Source organism: Phacochoerus africanus, chromosome X, assembly GCF_016906955.1.
Source record: "Phacochoerus africanus isolate WHEZ1 chromosome X, ROS_Pafr_v1, whole genome shotgun sequence".
In the NCBI taxonomy this organism is placed as follows: Eukaryota; Metazoa; Chordata; class Mammalia; order Artiodactyla; family Suidae; genus Phacochoerus; species Phacochoerus africanus.
In genome coordinates this window covers 59,695,537-59,717,824 of record NC_062560.1, presented here as the reverse complement: position 1 = coordinate 59,717,824, position 22,288 = coordinate 59,695,537, and positions in this window count along the sequence as shown.

Below are 22,288 nucleotides of genomic sequence, written 5' to 3'. Positions count from 1 at the left end.
CAGGATGCGGGGGATGCTAGATTTGATGTCAGGTGACCAGGCTTTGAAAGGCAATCCCGCCCCTTCCCACCTGTGTGGACCTGGCTCTTAGTTTCCTCATGTGTAAACTGGGGACAATATTCCTTACCTCGCATTGTTGTTCAGATGATTCCAGATGATAACAGAGTAAAAATACCAGCAGGGCCCTAGTTTAACTCTACTTCTGGGGACACAGAACACACACACTTCCTCTGCCCCATGACGGCCCTTTAAAGGGCTGAACACAAAACCCCTGGCCTCTTCAGTCTTCTCTTTTCCAGCTCCTTCAATCATTCCTCAGAGGACATGATGCCTCTTGAATTAGACACTTAATGGAAGATCTCCCAGGGAGGATGCTGGGAGGCATGCAGTGAGAGAGCTTGATAGGCAAAAGCACCACATTTCAGGGGGCTTTTTAAAGACTCTAGCCCTGAAAGAGACCATTTGGCCCAAACCACTTTCCTTATGCTAAATTAAAACCTCCCAGAAAGCCACAAGGAAAACCTCCTAGGGCAGGCCCTTCCCAAGCAGGCGGTTTATGGGGTAAAGTGTGGGGGGCCTTGACTGTAGTTACTCCTCCACCCCCAAGAAAGAGCCACAGGGCAAAGCACTCTCAAAAAAGCTTCCATAGAGCTGGAGCAACACTGCCTTGGGGTTCGACCCAAACTCCAGCCCCATAGGATGCTGGGCAGGAAGGCTCTCTAGACAGATGGACAGGGTTGGAGATGGGGGTGGGGTGGGAGGAGGGGCTCAGCTGTGTGCTAAGACTCAGAATATGGGACCTGCTAACAGAGTGAGCCAGGAACAGAGAAAGAATGACCCAGCAATGGCAAAACCAGGGCTCCTCAATGGGGGCGATGGTGGGACAATGGGAGTGGGTTATCTTGCAACATTCTTTTTGCAGTCCCACCCACACTTTTCATGTGCCCTCTCAGTGCCCCTCTACCTGCCAAAGCCCTCTCCATGTCTCCCTTGAGGAGCTCAAATGCTGCTGGGCCTGTGAGGAGGGGAGGGAAGGAGCTGAGGGGGGAGCTGTTCTGCAGAGGAGGAGGGAGACAGTGGGGAGAAAGGCAGGCTGGTGAAGCCCTCCCCCAAGCAGGCACTTCAATAATCTGATTTCCATAAAGAGAACTTTCCCGGCTATAAAGATTTTATTGAAACTCCCAGCAGTCTGATAAAAGCATAATTCCACTGACCACAATCTACCTAGGAATAGCTCCAGGATATTAGGCTGAAACTCAGCAAAGCTATCCCTTTTGGAAGGCGGCTCTGCTCCCCTTCCCCCTTTCCCCTCTTCTCCTATGATGGGAGGGGCCTCCACTTGGCTCAACCGTGGACTCTCCACACTCCATGGGGAAAACGTTCATCCAGCCTTGAAAATAAGCCCAGCTCTACAGGCCTGGGACAGAGAGAAAGGAGGCCCTGGGCCAGGCAGTATAGGAGTACACTGACATTCCTCCTAGAACTCCAGGCCTCTGTGCCCTGGTCCAGACCACTGCTCCTGCAGGGTACATACACAAGGGCCTGAAAGAGGGGCCTTCAGCTCTGAGCCCCTGGCTATGACCCAGTCTAGAATTGGAGTATCCAGAGACATGACTGGAGACATCATAAAAGAAAGACTCTAGAGGAGTTCCCTGGTGGCTCAGTGGGTTAAGGATCTGTCATTGTCATTTCTGTGGCTCAGGCTGCTGCTGTAGCATAGGCTCAATCCCTGGCCTGGGAAGTTCTGCATGCCAAGGGCATGGCCAAAAAAAAAAAAAAAGACTCTAGACTCTATTGGCCAACAGTCTTGGATTGAACCTTTGCTTTGCTGCTCACTGGCTATGTGTTAGGCAAGTCATTGGTCTTTGAGTTTCATCTTCCTTATCGGCAAAATGAGGGAAAGAATTCTTTCGTATTTAAAGTGTTAAGGATAATAAGAGAATATGAAATGCCTGATGTGATGCCTGGCAGAAAGTAGGCATTCGATACCCACTACTCATCACCACCCTGTCACCCCCACCCACGTGACCCCTCCCTTCTCCTCATGACCACGGCTGCTAGTAGTCTCCCTCAACTGTAGTTGGTCCTTAACCCCCAAGAAAGAGCCACATAGCAGAGCAGTCCAAAGAGAGCCACCAGAGAGCTAGAACAACACTGCTTTAGGGTCAGATCCCAACTCCAATCCCATGAGATGCAGGATGAGAAGGCTAGGTAGACAGATGGGTGGGGCAGGGGATGATGAGGGTGTGAGCAGAGGGGTTCAGCTATGTGCTTCCTTGTAAGAGAAGATAGGTCCCAAGAAAACTGTCCACAGATGCTCCTTGATTCTATGGGTTAAAGTGCTGATTTCTGACTAAACTAACTCCCTCTGTGACACTGGGCAAGTCCTTTTTCCTCTCTGAGCCTCAGTCTCCCCACCTGTCAAATGAGAGTGGACAGTATGATGAAGTGGTCTAAGTAATTTTCTGGTTCTGATTTTGCGTGACTAAAAAACCATCCAAAATTTTGATTATTCAAGACTATCCATTCACTTATTTATCCAACAAATATTTAATAAGCATCTTATATGTACCAGGCATTGTTTTAAGTGCTGAGAATAAAGCATTTGGAAAAACAGACTAAAGTTGCTGCCTCATAGATCTCAGTGAAATCAACCAATAAAATGTGTTGTATGCCAAAATGTCCAGGGAGAAAAATAAAAGTAGGGAAGATGTATAGGGAATGTTAGGGTAGGGCAGGGGTTAAAAACTATAAAAAAAGGGCAGACTTTACCAAGGAAGTAACATTTGATTGACAATCTGAAGTGGATCTGAGAGCACACCATGCAGATATCTGGGAGATATGTATTCTAGGCAGAGTGAACAGCCTGTGCAAAGATCCTCAAGTGAGAATGTGATTGGCTCTATGTGGAAGAGCCAGTAGATCAGTGTGCTGGAAAAGAGGGAAGGATGGAGCTAGTGGTAGGAGATGTGGTTAGAGATTTGTGAAGGGGCCATTTGCAAAGGGTCTTGTAGGCTAGAATAAGGACTTTGAATTTTATTCTGAGTGAAGTGGGAGCTGGAGGGAGGGCTTTTAGTGAAGGAGGGACATGCCCCAACTTCTGTTTTAACAGGATCCCTCTGGCTTTGGTGTAGAGAATAAGCTGATGGTAGGAGGAAAGCCTGAGGCGAAGCAGTGAGAACAGTCATGAAGCAACTGTGGTGATGCAGGTGAGAGGTGCTGGTGGAACAGCGAGACTACAGTGAGCCATAGAGAGGATTGGGCAGTGGAGGAAGCCAATGGAGTGGCTTCCAGGACTGGGCAGTGTCATGGCCCTGTGGGTCAGGGAATAGAGCCAAGAAAGGGCCAGAGCTGCCCTGCCCCAGAGCATACACAAATGACCTCACTGATGGATGGGCCTGGAGAGATCCAGGTTGTGAGGAGGACAAAGTCAGTTTACTCGGGCAACACCCAGGGTGATTTCGTGACCTGTTCTATACATCTCTTCTCCTTGGTCAGGGCAGTAGCAGAAAGAGTGACAGCTTTGCCCATCAGGGCACCCTATGAGGGTGGGGGTGAGAGGGGTTTCCATGCTCCCCAGAGTGGGATATGAACAAGACTTCTTGACTCATACTACCTGTATCTGAGTGCTGCCTCTGTGGGCTGCCAACAGAGTGACCCATGTAGGTGACTACCTGCAAATGTGTCTTAGTGGTTGGCAAGAGAAGTGGAATGTGATACCCAATAGTATAGAGAAAGGAGGCAGACATATTGAGGCTAGACAGAGGGCAAAGTAGCAAGGGAAAATAATTCAACATTGAGCCCAAGGAAAGGGTTAATTAGATTCAATTTACATGCAGTTAGTATTCTGTTGGAGGTACCAGCATGGGTAGGGATATTCTGGGAAGGATCCTCAGAGGTGGTCTGGAAATACAACTTGAAGAATGAATGCAGTCCATGTCTGTAGCACAAAGAGGCCAACCTGGTCCTTGGACCAGCTCTCTCACTGATTTGCTGAGCACCAATTTTCTATTCTGGATAATTAAAGATTTGGACAAAATAATGTCTTGGGAAAGTCTCAACAAGGAACTCATAGGTTGAGAGTATCTAAAACTAGACTGGGTCCTCCTTGAGAGTTGGTATCCCAGTACCCAGTACAGACCCTAGAACACAGCAGGTCTTCAGCTAATGTTGGGTGGTTGTCAAGGCTGTGGGGCGATGCCTGAGATGGCAAGATCTATAGAGCCTCTTAGTTTCAGCATCTATCATAGAGGGTTTATATATTGTTTTTGCATGATTAGTCCTTATTATCCAATTTCTTTTTTTCCTTTTTTATTTTTTATTAAAGACGATTTATAATGTTTCTGATGTACAGCAAAGTGATTCAGTTTGTATACATCTTTCAGATTCTTTTCCGTTATAGGTTGTTATAAGATATTGAATACACTTCCTTGTGCTATATACAGTAAATTATTCAACTTCTGCTAAGATAAACTATATATCCATTAGGGAATGACCCCATTCCCATGTTCACTCTCTGTGGTTCATTTAGGGGTTGATTCCACTCTTGGCTCAAGATAGGAGCACATGATTCTGGCCTGGCTCCATCTTCCTTGGTGACAGCTACTAGTTTAGAGATGGACACAATTAATTTAGAAATTTAGTTCTGGAACTTTTGGCATAATTGTTGGGAAGAGAATGCTTCTCTTTACATTGAATTTGGAGTTTTGAGGATGTTAACTTGGACCTGTAGGTCACCATCTTATAACCATAAAAACTGAAAGAATGAGAGCACAAAACTGAGTCATAATGATTGCATGAGGCTCCAGATCCAACTGAACCTAGACCTACCCACAACCTTATCAACTGTGTAAGCTGATTAATATCCTTCTGGAAAACAAACAAACAAACCCTGAAGCTTATTTGCATTGGTTTTGAGTTATATGCAACATAAAGAAGGCTGAATAATATACATCCTCCTCACTTTCCATGTGGTGTGGCTACTCAGGGTCATTTACCAGTCTTAAATAAGGCATGAACTTTCCTATCTCTATCTTTTGCACATGCTGTTTCTTCATTCACAGATGTCTGTCTGTCCGGAGTCATTCAGAGCAGGACATTGGGAACGGTGGGATAAGGACCTCCAAAAATCTGCTACTCCTTAAAAGTAGCAAAAACTCCAACACAAATGGTTAAAGTCAACTTTTCCAGAACTCTGAAAACTAATCAAAAGCTTGCAATCATCTGAGGAGCATTATTTGAAAAAAAAAAACAAAAAAACAAAACTACTTTCTTGGTACAGCTAGTTTTGTGAGGTTTGTACCTATCTTATTCCCATCTCTTTATCCCAAGTTCCACAGTAGCCTGGGAAATGAGCAGCCTATCAGTGCACAGATGGGGCAGACTGGGTTTGGCCATCCTCAAAAGCCTAATTCCAAGAGAATTGTCACTACTTGACCTGTCTACCAGTTCCTTGGAAAAGTATTTTACAGAGTTTTAATTTGACCTGGCTCAGAGTTCATTCGGTGGGAAAAATCTTATCCTTAGATCATTTGTTGAAAGCAATCAATAATAATTATTTAATACCATAGCAGCAGTACCAATTGAGACAAATGAGGGACAATCTGGTCAAAAAACTAAAAATGAAGATATAGAGAATGAGAAGTTCCTAGGGCACTTTGAAATGCTCTGACATTTCTGAAATATCATATTTCTGGGGATCTAGGAGGCCACTTGTAATTTACAGGGCTGTGTGCATGCACAAATATACCTGAAAAGGCCCTACGTTTTTACCTCTGGCTGACATTGGGACTTGATGAAGTTAGGAAACGATGTCTAAGGCAGAGTTATAAACCACTGGAACACTGAAGGAGTGCCCCAATACACACACACACATACACATACACACACACATGCACACACCCACACACCCACATACAAATACACACACACAGACTCTCATCAAAGCACTGATGATGATTCATTCAAGGCATTTAAGGAAATTTCTGTTCAATAATTAGTTGACCACTAAGCTCACCAAGTTCTAGTTGCCACATATGACAGAAAATATGCTTTACAGAATTAGTTAGGAAAAGTCAATAAACAGGCAAACAATAACAATTAAAACAAGCAGTAGGAGTTCCTGTCATGGCTCAGTGGTTAACAAATGTGACTAGGAACCGTGAGGTTGTGGGTTTGATCCCTGGCCTTGCTCAGAGGGTTAAGGATCTGGCATTGCTGTGAGCTGTGGTGTGGGTCGCAGATGTTGCTTGGATCCCACATTGCTGTGGCTCTCACGTAGGCCGGCAGCTACAGCTCCGATTAGACCCCTAGCCTGGGAATCTCCACGTGGTGGGTGTGGCCCTAGAAAAGACCAAAACCAAACAAACAAACAAACAAAACAAGCAATAACAAAAACAAACCTTGGAGTTCCCGTCGTGGCGCAGTGGTTAACGAATCCGACTAGGAACCATGAGGTTGCGGGTTCGGTCCCTGGCCTTGCTCAGTGGGTTAACGATCCGGCGTTGCCGTGAGCTGTGGTGTAGGTTGCAGACGTGGCTCGGATCCCGCGTTGCTGTGGCTCTGGCGTAGGCCGGTGGCTATGGCTCCGATTCGACCCCTAGCCTGGGAACCTCCATATGCCGCAGGGGCGGCCCAAGAAATAGCAAAAAGACAAAAAAACAAACAAACAAACAAACAAAGAAAACAAACCTTGAAGAACAGGGAGAAACTGGTTTCCAGATTTGCTACATTATAGTATTGAAAAGTAAAATTTTCAACAAAAATTTATGACATGCAAATAAAAGGTAACTAATAGAAACTGTCCCTGAGGAAGAACAGAGTCTGATTTACTATGCAAAGACTTGAAATCAGCTATAATAAAATATATTCACCAAAAATCAGTTAAATGAATCTGTCACATCAACAGCCTAAAAAAAATTGTATGATTATATCAATAGACGCAGAAAAAAGCACTTGATCAATTCACGATGAAAATTTTCTTGATAAAGAACACCTACAAAAATTTATAGGTAACATAATTAATAGTGAGAAACTAGATGCTTTCCTGCTAACATCAGAAATAAAGCAAGGATGTCTGCTCTCACCACTCCTATTCAACATTGTATTGGAAGACCTAGCTAATGCAATAAAACGAAAAGGTATACATATGGTAAAGGAAGAATAAAACTTTGTTCAGAGGCAGTATGATTGTCCATGCAGAAAATCTAAAAATATCAACACAAACTCCTAGAACTAATAAGTAGTTATAACAAGGCTGTAGGATACAAGGTTAATATAGGAATATGTTTTTTAAAAACTGGAAGAAACCATGTCTGAAGAATTAAAGGGCATCCAAATTGGAAAGGAAGAAGTCAAATTATTTCTTTTTGAAGAAGATATAATCTTATATGTAGAAAAACCCAAAGATCCACAAGAAGTTGTTAAAACTAATAAACAAATTTGGCAAAGTTGCACAAAAAGTCAATTGTGTGTCTAAACATTAACAATGAACAATCCAAAAAGGAAATTGCAAGAATAAGTCCATTTACAATAGCATCAAAAAAGGACAAAATACTTAGAAATAAACTTAACCAAGGAGGTGAAAGTCTTGTACACTGAAAACTACAAAATGTTGCTTAAAAAAATGAAAGAAGACATATAAATTGGAAAAATATCCCATATTCATGGATTGGAAGATTTGATATAATTAAGATGACAGTATTTACCCTAAGAGATCTACAGATTCAATGCAATTGATATTAAAATCCCAACAGTGTTTGTTTTTTTGTTTTGTTTTTGTTTTCGTTTGTTTTGTGTGGGGTTTTTTGTAGAAATAGGAAAACCGTCTTAAAGTTCATATACAAGCTTAGGGAACTCAGCCAAAATACTCTTGAAAAAGAACAACAAAGTCAGAATACTTATACTTCTAGATTTTATACATTACTACAAAGCTACAGTGACCAAAACAGCAGGATACTGACATAAGGACAGACAGCTTGACTGAAGGAATAGAATGGAGAGTACAGAAACAAACCCTAGTGTATATGGACAAATGATTTTTGACAAAGATGCCAAAACCATTCAGTGGGAAAAGGACAGTCTTTTCAAACATTGGTGCTGATAAAACTGGATATTCACATGTGAAAGAATGAAGTTGGTCCCTTACTTAACACCATATACAAAAATTAACTCAGTTGAGCAAAGACCTGAACATAAGAGCTAAAATTCTAAAACTCTTAGAAGAAAACATGGGAGGAAATCTTATTGGCATTGAACTGACACCAAAAGCACAGGCAACAAATGGAAAAATAGACAAATTTGACCTCAAAATTTAAAACTTTTTGTGCATTGAAAGATACATCAATAGAATGAAAAGACAGCCAATAGAATGGGAAAATAATTTGCAAATCACATAGCTGGTAAAGAATTAATATCCAGAGTATATAAATAACTCCTAAAACTCAACAACAACAAAAAACAAACAACCCAATTCAAAAATGGACAAGGGACTTGACATGTCTGCAAAGAAGATATACAAATGGTCAATAAGTACATGAAAAGATGCTCAATATCATTAATCATTATGAAAATGCAAATCAAAATCACAATGAGACACCATAACCATTAGGATGACTCTTATTTTTTTAAAGCCTTAAACCAAAAATCCCACAAAACAACAGAAAACAATAAGTATTGGCCAGAACAAAAATAAATCAGAATTCTGTGCATTGCTAATGGGAATGTAAAATGGTGCATCTGCTGTGAAAAACAGTAAGAGAAAAAATTAAAAATAGAATTACTATATGATCCAGCAATTCCATTTATGGGTAATAATTGAAAGCCAGGACTTGAATAGATATTAATATACATACGTTCTTCATAGTAACATTATTCACAATAGTCAAATGGTGGAAACAACCCAAATGTCCATAGATGAATGAAGGGGTGAACAAAATGTATGTACAATTGATATCATTCAGCCTTAAAAAGGAGGGAAATCTGATAAATGCTATAGCATGGATAAAACTCGAGGACATTATGCTAAATGAAATAAGCCAGACAGAAAAGGACAAATATTTATGATTTCACTTACATCAGATACCTAGAGTAATCAAATTCATAGAAACAAAGTAGAATGGCAGTTACAGGAGCTGAAGAGAGGGAGGAAATGAGAGTTATTGTTTAATAGGTATGGAAGATTCTAGAGTTAAGTGTTGGTGATGGTTGTACAGAATTGTGAATGTACTTAGTGGCAATAATACATACACTTAAAATGGTTATAATGGTAAATTTTATGTTATGTCTATTTTATCACAACAAAATCAAAAGTAGATAAAATATGTACAATAAATTTATATTTACTACCACAAAAGAGGGTAAAATGGTAATTTTTATGCTACGTATATTTTAACACACACACGCATACACACACGAATCATATAGAAATTCTAGGGATGAAAAGTATAGTAACTGAGATGGAAAAATTCACAAGAGGGGCTCAACAGAAGATCTGAGATGAAAGAAGAAAGAATCGGCAGACTTTAACTGAGATTTTCCAGTCTGAAGACTAAAAAGAAAAAAGAAAATGATGAATCAAAATGAACAGAGCCTCTGAGACACATGGGACACCATCAAGTGTATCAACACATGCATAATGGTAGTCCCAGAAGGAGATAAGAAAAAGAAAAGGGCAGAAAGAATACTTAAAAAAATCACTCAAAGTTCCAAGTTTGATTTTAAAAATCCAACAATACCAATCTAAATATCCAAGAAGCTCAATGAACTTCAGATAGGATAAATGCAATGAGATTCACATATAGACATGTCACAGTCAATTGATAGAAGTCACAGAGAGAGAAACTCGGAAAGCAGTAAGAGAAAAATCACATGAAAGTGATCAGTAATGGGATTAATGAGATTATGAGAAGCTAACTTTACATCAGAAACCGCAGAGGCCAAAAGCCTGTGGGATGACAAATAAAAGTGCTGAAAGAAGAAAAAAAAGTTCTGAAAGAAAAAGAAGGTCAAGCAAGAGTTCTCTGTCCAGCAAAACTACCCTTGAAAATTAAGGAGAAATTAAGGCATTCCAACATTTAAAAAACAAACAGATACTCCATTACTAGCCCTACTTACTGATGATTCCTCATTGCGAGACCTTCCACATGTGAAATACTGAAGTGAGTTCTTTAGGCTGAAATGAAAGGACTTTATATGGTTACCTGAATCCACAGAAAGAAATCAAGAGTACAGTTAAAGGTAACTACAATGGTACATAAAAAACAGTACTATTGCATTTTTGTTTGATCTGACTTAAAAGACAATGGCATAACAAAAAACCCCACACATTCAAACATAAACCCCACACATTAAATTAGGATATATTACTGAGGGATGCAGCAGTGGAGTGGTTATAAGTGTGAACAGAAAAATAAATTATGTGGGAGTTTCCATTGTGGTTCAGCAGAAACAAATCAGACTAGTATCCATGAGGATGTGGGTTCAATTCCTGGCCTTGCTCAGTAGATTAAGGATCCGGTGTTGCCATGAGCTATGGTTGAGGTTGCAGACATGGCTTGGGTCCTGTGTTGCTGTGGCTGTGGTGTAGGCCAGCAGCCTTAGCTCCAATTTGACCCCTAGTCCAGGAACTTTCATATGCTGTGAGTGTGGTCCTGAAAAGCAAAAAAAAAAAAAAAAAAAGAAAAGAAAAGAAAAAAGAAAGAAAGAAAAAATAAAAATAAATAATGTAAAATACTTTTAAAAGGCAATGGCATAAGGCAATAATAGTAGAATTGTATTAATGGGCTTGTAATGTATAAAGTTTAAATATATATTGTAGTAACAGCACAAAGGAGAGAGGAAGGAATGAATGTATGAGAGAAAAAGCTTTGCATGATATTCATATTAGTTTTATATTAATCCAGATTAGAATGTTTTAAATTAAGATCTTAATCTCTAGGATAACCACTAAAAAAATATCAAAAATACATGGTGAAATAAATGACATGAGACTAAAAATGGTACACTAAAATAGCTAATTAACACTAAAGAAGGCAATAATGAAGTAATATAGAAACAAAAAAGGCATAAAACATATAGAGAACTAATAGCAAATGGCAGGCATAATTCTAATTATACCAGTAACTGCATTAAATGTAAATAAATTAATAAAAGGATGGAAAAAGATATGTCGTGTGGTAACCAAAATATAGCTGGAGTAGCTACACTAATATAAAATATGGACTTTGACAAATTCTTACTAAAAAATGTTTTATAATGACAAAAGTGTCAATTCATCAGGAAGATATAAAAATATAAATATATGCACCTAATGAAAGAGATCCAAATTACATGAAGTAAACACTGACAGAATTGAGGAAAGAAATAAACAATTCAAGAATAATTTTTGAAGACTTCAATACCCCACTTTCAATAATGGGTAGACAGAAGATCAACAAATGTGTAGATGACTTAAACAATACTATCAACTAGCCTAACAGACATTTATAGAACACTCCATTCAACAATAGCTATAAACATACCCTTCTAAAATAAATACACATGGAACATTCTCCAGGGTAAATAATATATTAGATCATAAAACAAGCCTCAGTAATTTAAAAGGATTGAAATAATACAAAATATGTTCTCCACTTAAAATGAAAATTAGTTAAAAATCAATAAAACCAGAAAATCTGGGAAATCCACAAATATATGGAAATTAAACACACTCCTAAATAATCAGGGAGTCAAAAAAGGAATAACAAGGGAAATAAAATACTTTGACAGAAACACAATATACTAAAATGTATGGGTGCAGCTAAAGCAATATTTGGAGGAATATTTATATCTATAAGTGCCTATATTAGAAAAGAAGAAATATTTCAAACAATAATCTAGCTTTCACCTTAAAAATCTAGAAGAGAAGTACAGGAGAAGGAGGGAAATAATAAAGATTAGAACAGAAATTAATTAAATAAAGACTAAAAATCAATATGGAGAATCAACAAAATTGAAAGTTGTTTCTTTGAAAATATCAACAGAATTAACAAACTATTAACTAGGTTAACCAAGAAAAAGAAGACTCGAATTACCAAAATGAGAAACGAAAGGAGGACATGACTACCATCTTTACAGAAATAATAAGGACTTTAAAGGAATATTATGAAAAATTATTGCCAAAAATTAAATAAACTATATGAAATCACTGAAATATATGTGAGAAAGAATAAAAATTTTTGAATAGATTATAACAAGTAAAAAGACTGATTGAACTAGTAATTTTTTAAAATCCCAGAGAGAAAAGCTCAGACTCAGGTGATTTTACTAGAGAATTCTATCAAACATAAAGAGAAATAATACCAATTCTTCACACCTCTTCCCAAAAATAGATTAGCAGGGAACAATTCACAACTCATTCTATGAGGTCCAATGTTACCTTGATACCAAAACCAAAAACATCATAAGAAGACTACAGTCCAATGCACATACACTCCAGAATACTCATCGAAATACTAGCAAACTGAATCCAACAACTTATAAAAAGATTTATACACCAAGATAGGAGTTCCCATCGTGGCTCAGTGGTTAATGAATCTGACTAGCATCCATGAGGACGCAGGTTCAATCCCTGGCCTTGCTCAGTGGGCTAAGGATCTGGTGTTGCCTTGAGCTATGGTGTAGGTCACAGATATGACATAGATCTTACGTTGCTGTGGCTGTGGTATAGGCCAGGAGCTACAGCTCCGATTGGACCCCTAGCCTGGGAACATCCATATGCTGTGGGTGTGGCCCTAAAAAGCAAAAAAGAAAAGAGTTCCTCTCGTGGCTCAGTGGTTAACAAATCCGACTAGGAACCATGAGGTTGCAGGTTCGATCCCTGGCCTTGCTCAGTGGGTTAAGGATCCGGCATTGCCGTGAGCTGTGGTGTAGGTCGAAGACACAGCTTGGATCCTGCATTGCTGTGGCTCTGCTGTAGCCCAGAGGCTACAGCTCCGATTAGACCCCTAGCCTGGGAACCTCCATATGCCACAGGAGAGGCCCTAGAAAAAGGCAAAAAGACAAAAAAAAAAAAGATTTATATATCAAGATAAAGTGGGGGAGTTCCTGTCATGGCTCAGTGGTAACAAAACCGACTAGTGTCCATGAGGGCATGGGTTTGATCCCTGGCCCTAGTGGGTTAAGGATCCAGTGTTACCATGAGCTGTGGTGTAGGTCACAGATTTGGCTTGGATCTGGGCATTGCTGTGGCTGTGGTGTAGGCCAGCAGTTGCAGCTCCAACTCTACCCCTAGCCTGGGAACTTCCATATGCCACAGGTGCAGCCCTAAAAAGCAAAAAGGGAAAAAAAAAGATAAAGTGGGATTTATCCCAGGAATTCAAAGATTCCTTAACATCCAAAAATCAGTCAATGTATATTATGTTAATAGAATAAAGGACAAATGAAACCCAATAATCTCATTGGACACAGAGATAGGTTTCTGGCAAAATCCAACAAATTTTCATGATAGAACATTAAATGAACTAGGAATAGAAGGAAATTTCCTCAAACTGATCAAGGGCATCTACCAAAAACCCACAGTCAACATCATTCTTCATGGTAAAATACCAGATGCTTTGCCCTAAAATCAGAAACAAGTAAAGGATGTCTGCTTTTACCAATGCTGCTAAACATTTCTTTGGAGGTTCTAGCTGGGGAATGAGGCAAGAAATATATCTTTATAAAGCCATCCAGATTGGAGAGAAAGAGGTAAAACAATCTCTATTCACGGATGATATGGTCTTTATATAGAAAATCTCAAGGAATATGCACACACACATGCACACACACTCAACTAGTAGCTAAGATCAGCAAGGTTGCAGGATACAAAACCAATATATGAAAATTAATTGTATCTTTATACACTAGCAATGCACAATCTGAAAAAGAAATTAAGAAAATAATTTCATTTAGAATAGCATCAAAAAGAATAAGATACCTAGGAATATATTTAGTGAGTGAAGTACAAGACTTATACAATGAAAACTATAAAATATTGCTCAAATAAATTAAAGACCTAAATAAATGGGAAGAAATGACACATTCATGCATTGGAAGGCTTAATAGTTAGATGGAGTTTCTGCTGTGGTGCAGTGGGTTAAGAATCCAACTGCAGTGGAGGATTAAGATGGCAGAATAGAAGGACTGGAGCTCAACTTCTCTCCTAAAAACAACAAAATTTATAGCTAAAGGCTGAGCAATCTCCACCCAAATGGACCAGAAACCTTAAAAAAGATAACCTACTCCAGAAGAAAAAGAGGAGGCCACATCCACAGGTAGGAGGGGTAATTTTGCGATATAAACAACCCCATACCTCTGGGGTGGGAAGCTCCACAGACTAAAAACTAACTGGTTCACAGAGACTCACCTATAGGAGTGAGAGTTCTGAGCCCCACATCAAACCCTCACCTGTGGGGATCCAGCACTAGGAGAAAGAGCCTCTGGAGCATCTGGCATTGAAGGCCAGTGGGGCTTGTGTACAGGAGCTCCATAGGACTGGGGGAAACGGAGACCCCATTCTTAAAAGGCGCACATGGACTTTCACGTGCACTGGATCCCAGGGCAGAGCAAGGTCTCCATAGGAATCTGGGTCAAACCTGACTGCAGTTCTCAGAGGACACCCTGGGAAAACAGGGGTGAATGTGGCTTGTTGTGAGGGACGGACATTGAAAGAAAAGCTCTCGGGAATATTCAGCAGCTGTGCCTTTCTCTGGAGGTGGCCATTTTGGGAAAATCTGGCCCCACCCATCAGTCAGCTGAGAAGCCCCAGGGCAAACAACAATCCAGGTGGGATCACAGCTGTGCCCCTCAGTAAACAGGCTACCTAAAGACCCTTCAGGCACACAGCTGCCTCTAATCCCATCCAGAGACTAAGCCCCACCCACCAGAGGGGTTAGAATCAGCTCCACCTACCAGTGGGCAGGCATCAGCCCCTCCCATCAGGAAGCCTACAGCAAGCCCCCATACTGACTTCAGCCACAAGGGGGGCAGACACCAGAAGTAAGAGAGGCTGCAACCCTATTATCTGTAAAAAGGTCGCCACACCAAAAACCTATAAAAATGAAAAGACAGAGAACTATAACTCAGATGAGGGAGAAGGGAAAAACCCCAGATAATCAGCTAAGTGATCAGGAGATTCTCAGCCTCCAGGAAAAAGACTTTAGACTGTTGATGCTGAAGGTGATGCAAGACATTGGAAATAAACTGGAGGCAAAGATGGATACCTTACAGGAAACACTGACCAAAGAGATACAAGTTATAAAACTTAAACAAGAAGAGATGCAAAATACAATAACTGAAATAAAAAATTCACTAGAAGCAGCTAACAGTAGAATACAGGAGGCAGAAGAACGAATAAGTGAGGTGGAGGACAGATTACTGGAAATTACAGATGTGGAACAGAAAAGAGAAAAAAGTTTGAAAAGAAATGAAGAGAGTCTCAGAGAACTCTGGGACAACATGAAATGCACCAACATCCATATTATAGGGGTGCCAGAAGGAGACGAGAGAGAGAAGGGGACAGAAAAAATACTCCAAGAGATAACATGGGAAAGGAACCACTCACTCAAATCCAGGAAGCACAACGAGTACCATATAAAATAAACTCAAGGAGGAATACACCAAGACACATATTACTCAAACTAACCAAAATTAAAGACAAAGAGAAAATCTTGAAAGCAGCTAGGGAAAAGAAACAAGTAACATACAAGGGAACCATGATAAGGTTATCAGCAGATTTTTCAGCAGAAACTCTGCAGGCCGGAAGGGAGTGGCATGATGATATACTTAACGTGATGAAAGGAAAAAACCTCCAACCAAGATTACTCTACCCAGCAAGGCTCTCATTCAGATTTGAAGGAGAAAGTAAAACCTTCACAGATAAGCAGAAGTTGAGAGAATTCAGCAACACTAAACCAGCCTTACAACAAATACTAAAGGAACTTCTCTAGGCAGAAAAGAAAAGACAGCAACAGGAAACAAAAATGCCACAAATGACAAGGCTCACCAGTAAAGGTATATATACAGTAAAGATACGAAATCATCCATGCACAATTATACCACCAAAATCAGAAATCATGAGAAGAGGTGGGTACAAATGCAGGACACTGGAGATGAACTTGCAATGAAGAGAACACCAACTTAAAACAATCTCATATACATACAGACTCTTATATCAAAACTTCAGAATAACTGCAAACCAAAAATCTACAACTGGTACACAAACAAGGAATCTCTGAAGAAGAAATATATCTCATAGTAAATAAGTGCATAATCCACCATGAAGGGGGTCATTTGACATCATTCTTGGAATGCTGAAGTCTTCTCACATCTGATTCTGATTTCCTCTCCATCAAAGAATTTATGATAATTATAATTAAATAATGCAACTGTACCATTAAATAATATAGTTCTACAATTGTATTATTAATAACCATTTCTCTCCATGGTACAATGTAAGGTCTATAATGTCTTGTTTATCACATCACCTAGAATGGTGTAATGCCTATATTGAAGAATTGATAAGATGTAACAAATTGTGAGGATATATTTATATAGTTACACTGTTTTTTAACCAATTTGTGGATTTTATATTTTACTTATTTTCAGGGGGTGTATTATTTTTGTTATTCTTACCAGTTAAGTTATTCTTTTTATTATGCTATATAAAATATTTAATGGTATATAAGGCTTTCTTCTTTATAAATTTTAGTTGCATAATATACACAATTTTAATATCATGCTAATTTTTAAAGAAAAATTGAAATGTAATAGATAATACTAAATAGTAAAGATGAAAGCCATACAAAATGGGATAAAGTATAGAATAAATTTCCAAAAAAATAAAAAAAAATTAAGAAATAAATAGATACGGTTATCTACCATAAAATAGCCCACCAGGAAAAACAACACTAGATTATTCATAACTTTTATTTACTTTTTCCAGTCTTTGAATTGGACTGATTAGATCTTAATGTCATAGGCTAAAACTAGACAGTTTTAACATATTAATACCCTATGTTGTAATATTTCTGCAAAAAAATAGTAGAAATTTTTCTGTTGACAAAGAAGTTAAGAACATCCAGTGGGAATATTTACTTCTGATTCATGTGACACCATTGTTTAATAAATTAATGAGGCATATACCTTCTATATTAGATAACATAAAGATAGGCAGTCTTTCATATACAGACAATATGACTTTATCAGGATAATCTAAGGTGCTTTGGAATCCTTCATTTTATGCTATTTTAGCTAAATGTAATCTGAAGAAAATTTTAACTGCAATACTACAATTATCCTAAAATGTAAGATATTCTTTAAAAAAAAAAAGAATCCAACTGCAGTGGCTCAGGTCACTGTGCAGTCTCCGGTTCAATCCCTGGCCCGGAACAGTGGGTTAAAGGGTCCAGTGTTACTGCAGCTGCAGCATAGGTCACAGCTGCAGCTCAGATTCAGTCCCTGGCATGGGAACTTCCATATGCCATGGGTGTGGACATAAATATATCTATGTGTGGAGGATGTGGAGAAATTGGAACCATCTCTCTCTCTCTCTCTCACTCTCTCTCTCTCCCCCGTATATTATAATATAGGGGGAGAGAGAGAGATGGCAATAAGCTCTAAATTGATCTGCAGATTCAGTGCAACCCCTATAAAGTATCCAGGCATTTTTTTTAGAAATGGATAAGCAGATGCTAAAATTCATATGAAATTACAAGGAATCCAGAATTGTCAACACAAACTTGAAAGGGAAGAACAAAATTGGAACACTCACTCTTCTCAATTTCAAAATGCACTACAAAGTTACAGCAATCAAGACAATGTTGGTACTGACATAAGGATAGACATTGAGATCAATGGAATAGAATTGTGAGTACAGAAATAAACCCATATACAGTCAATTGGTTTTCAACAGGAGTTCTAAGACAATTCTGTGGGGACAACATAGTCTTTTCAATAAATAGTAGTGGAAGAACTTGATCTCTACTGGCAAAATAATGAAGTTGGACCCTTACCTCATGTCATATTAAAAAATTAACTCAGGAGTTCCCTGGTGGCTCAGCAGGTTAAGGATCCAACATTATCACTTCTTTAGCCTGGGTCATTACTATGGCTTGGGTTGGATCCCTGGCCCAGGCACTTCCATGTGTTGTGGGTGCAGCCAAAAAATTAACTCAAAATGTATAAGACATAAGAGCTAAAAGTATAAAACTCTTAGAAGAAAACAGTGACTTTGGATTAGGTTCTCATGGTTTCTTAGATATGACAACAGAAAGAATGGGTAAATTGTACCTCATCAAAATTTAAAACTTTTCTGCTTCAAAAGACACCATCAAGAAAACAAAAAGACAAATACACATCACAAGATGGGAGAAAATATGTGCTAATCATATGTCTGATAAAGGATTATATTCAGAATAAAGATCTCTTATATCTCAACAATAAGGCAAACAACCCAGTTAAAAACTTGGGAAATGATCTGATTAGATATTTCTCCAAGGAAGATATACCACTGGCCTAGAACACATGAAAAGATGCTCAACGTCATTAGCCATCAGAGAAATGTACATCAAAACCACAATGAGATATCAGTTCACACACATTGCAATTGCTATAATCAAGAAGAGAGTTAACAACAAGTGTGGAGGATGTGGAGAAATTGGAACTATCATATACTGCTGGTAGACATGTAAAATGGTGCAGCTGCTTTAGAAAGCAATCTGGCAGTTCCTCAAAATGTTAAACATAAAGTTTTACATAATACAAGAAGTTCATATATATATATATACCTAAGAAAAATGAAAACATGTGTCCACAAAAAACTTGTACATGAAGTTTCATGGCAGCATTATTCATAATAGCCAAAGAGTGGGAAAAAACCAAATGTCCATCAACCGATGAATGGATAAAATGTGGTTTATCCATATGATAGAACATTACTCAGCCATGAAAAGGAGCAAAGCACTGCTATATGCTGCAACATGGATGAAGTTTGAAAACATTATGCTAAGTGGAAGAAACCAGACCCAAAAGGCCACATAGTCTATGATTCCATTTACATGAAATCTCCGGAAAAGGCAATTCCATAGAGGTGGGGAGTAAATTAGCATTTGTCAGAGGCATAGTGTGGGGAAGGTGGGAATTGGGATTGAATGCCAATGGGTATAGGGTTTCTTTTGGGGTTGATGAAAATGTTCTAAAGTTAGATAATGGTGATAGTCACATGACTCTGTGAATATCCTAAAAACCACTGAATTGTGTAATTTAAAAGGGTGAATTTTGGAGTACCCATTGTGGCTCAGTGGGTTAAGAAACCGACTAGTATCTATGAGAATGTGCATTCTATCCCTGGCCTTGCTCAGTGGGTTAAGGATCCACACAAGCTATGGTGTAGGTCGCAGGTGTGGCTTGGATCTGGCCTTGCTATGGTAGTGGCATAGGCTGGCAGCTGCAGCTCTGATTGGACCCTTAGCCAGAACTTCCATTTGCCGCAGGTGAGATCCTAAAAAGACAAAAACAAACAAACAAACAAACAAACAGGGAGTTCTTGTTGTGGCTCAGTGGATTAAGAACCAGACTAATATCCACGAGGATGTGGGTTCTATCCCTGGCCTCACTCAGTGGGTTTAGGATACAGCATTGCTTTGGCTGTGGTGTAGGCTGGCAGCTGCAGCTCAGATTTGACCCCTAGTCCAGGAAAGTCCATATGCCACAGGTGCAGACCTAAAAAAGCACAATAAAAAAGAAAAAAAAAAGAGAAAAGGGTGGGTTTTATGGTTTGTGAATTATATCTCATTCACATATCTTACTTAAAAATATAATTCACATATCTTACTTTAAAAAATCATATCTCAGGAGTTCCCACTGTGGTGCAGTGGGTTAAGAATCCAACTGCAGCAGCTTGGGTCGCTGCAGAGGGAGGTGCATGTTTGATCCCCAGCTCAGCACAGTAGGTTAAAGCATCTGGTATTGTGGCAGCTGTGGTATAGGGCTCAGCTGTGGCTGAGATTCAGTCCCTTGCCCAGGAACTTCCATATGCCATGGGTGCGACCATAAAAAAAAAAAATCCTATCTTACCAAGAAAAAAAATCCAAGTCACTTAAGTTCATTCCTCTGTGAACAGTCCTGAGTTTCACAGCAAGGACAAGATGACAGGAGGAAGAATTGGGAAGACCTGAGCTGCTATTTGTTGGGCATCTCATCTTGGCAGACACTGCAACTGGGTACTTTACATACTTCAACTTGTTTGAATCTAGAACTCATTCTGCGAGGAAGCCATTACCATCTCCATCTTACAGCTGGCAAAACTGAGGCACCTGCAGGAAGTGGTGGAGGCAGGACTGAAAACCATGTCTGTGTTCTGTCCCTCTCTTCCAGGAGCCATGGCTTATCCTCCTGCCATGGGTAAGCCTGCTCTTTTGACGCCTTTGTCCCCAGCCATGGAGAGGAGGAGATGGTGAGTACTGACTGGGGCTCCATCTCTGGCGCCCTGTCCAACTGAGCTCTCCCTCTGGAGGCTGCGGGCTGGGACGGGGGTGTAAGATGAGCTCAGCCCTGGCTGGTGTAAACTTGTCTTGAGCTTGAGGCTCACAGACTGGGTGTATTTTTATCACAGGTCACAGGGAATTTCCCGACCAGGGGATCAATACCAGTTCATTATTCATGGCGGGGGTGGGGGTGGAGTCTGCAGCTGGTAGCTGGTGGCAGCTGTGTTTGAGGACTTCTGAGGACATTTCCTCTTCATGACAGTGTGCCCTCCCTCCCTTCCCTCAACCTAGCTGGGTGCTTTATGAAACTTAAATCGTTTATACCCACGATCTCAAGAGACGGTAAATAGGGTTGATCTAAGGCCTGGTTTAGTAAGGTGCAGAAGGGTTGACAGACTTACCCAAAGTCATGCAGCCAGTGTCAAGGCTGGGTTGCAAATCAAGGTGGAAGAGAGGCATTGGCAGAGACCCCTCTAAGGAAGTCATTTCAAGTTTTCAGAGTCAACTTCTCCCCCCCATTTCCCCTCCCCCTCCCCAGCCTTCCCACATGCCTGAGCTCTCTGAGGACACTTTCCAAGTAGTGTCAGCTGATTCCTTAAGGTGGGCAGCAATTCTCACTTGCCAGATGGGGAAACTGAGGCTGGAGGATGGAGAAACAACTAAGTGGCCCGTCAGTGGCAGGACCCTGATCATAACCCAATTCCCCTCCCTTCTAGCTGAGCATCTTCCCCACTGCATGTAGGCAGACCAACCAGTTTTCCAGACCAGCCTGGAAACTTGGGATAAAGGCCTTTGACTATAGCTTACCCACAGGAGCACAGGGCCCAGTCGATCAATCAGAAGTCTAGTTCTCAGCAGCTTCCTAAACTAAGAAGATGCCCTAAGGACTCATTGTCCTCTGGCCCCCACTGATCCCCCACCCCTGCAGTTATGCCCACCACCAGCTGGGGTCTTGCAGAGGTGCAGAGGAAACCCTGGAGAGCATCAGTTCCCAGGTTGACAGCAGGAACTGCTCCAGACGCTGGCGCTCAGCCCTGAGTATACTGTATTCTTGCCACCTTGGGCTTCCCAGCAGCCACAAGCACCTTGCTCCCCTTCCTCCCCTTCCTCTGGCCTCCCTCAGGACACACGCTGCTGCCTGGAGCCAGGCAGTCCATGGAAGCTCCATCTTCTGCTCCTCCAGAGACAGATCAAATGACCATTAAGCTTTGAGCAGATGCAGGCCGTGGAAGGTGAGGGCCCAGGGCAGGAAGCATTTTGTTCCGGCTAATTGGCCTCCTAGAGTCACCAGAGAGCTTCTGGAGCCCAGAAGGGAAAGAGTCACATCAGTTCTCTGTAGCTACTCCTTCCTGGTCCAAAATCTAAGTGTTTCAGTCCTGATGGGCAAGCAGATGTCTAGACAGCCCACACTACATGGCAGGGAAGGTAAAAAAGGAGCTTTGCATATGGTTTCAGCCCCATGGAGTCCAGCCCACAGGGCCTCCCTGGGAGATGCTGGATGGCCAGGGAGCCTGAAGGACAGGAGGCACCTTCTAGGCTCAAAAAGAACTTTGCAAAAAAAAAAAAAAGAGTTCCCATTGTGGTGCAGTGGTTAGCGAATCCGACTAGGAACCATGAGGTTGCGGGTTCGATCCCTGCCCTTGCTCAGTGGGTTAACGATCTGGCGTTGACGTGAGCTGTGGTGTAGGTTGCAGACGTGGCTCGGATCCCGCGTTGCTGTGGCTCTGGCGTAGGCCGGTGGCTACAGCTCCGATTCAACTCCTAGCCTGGGAACCTCCATATGCCAT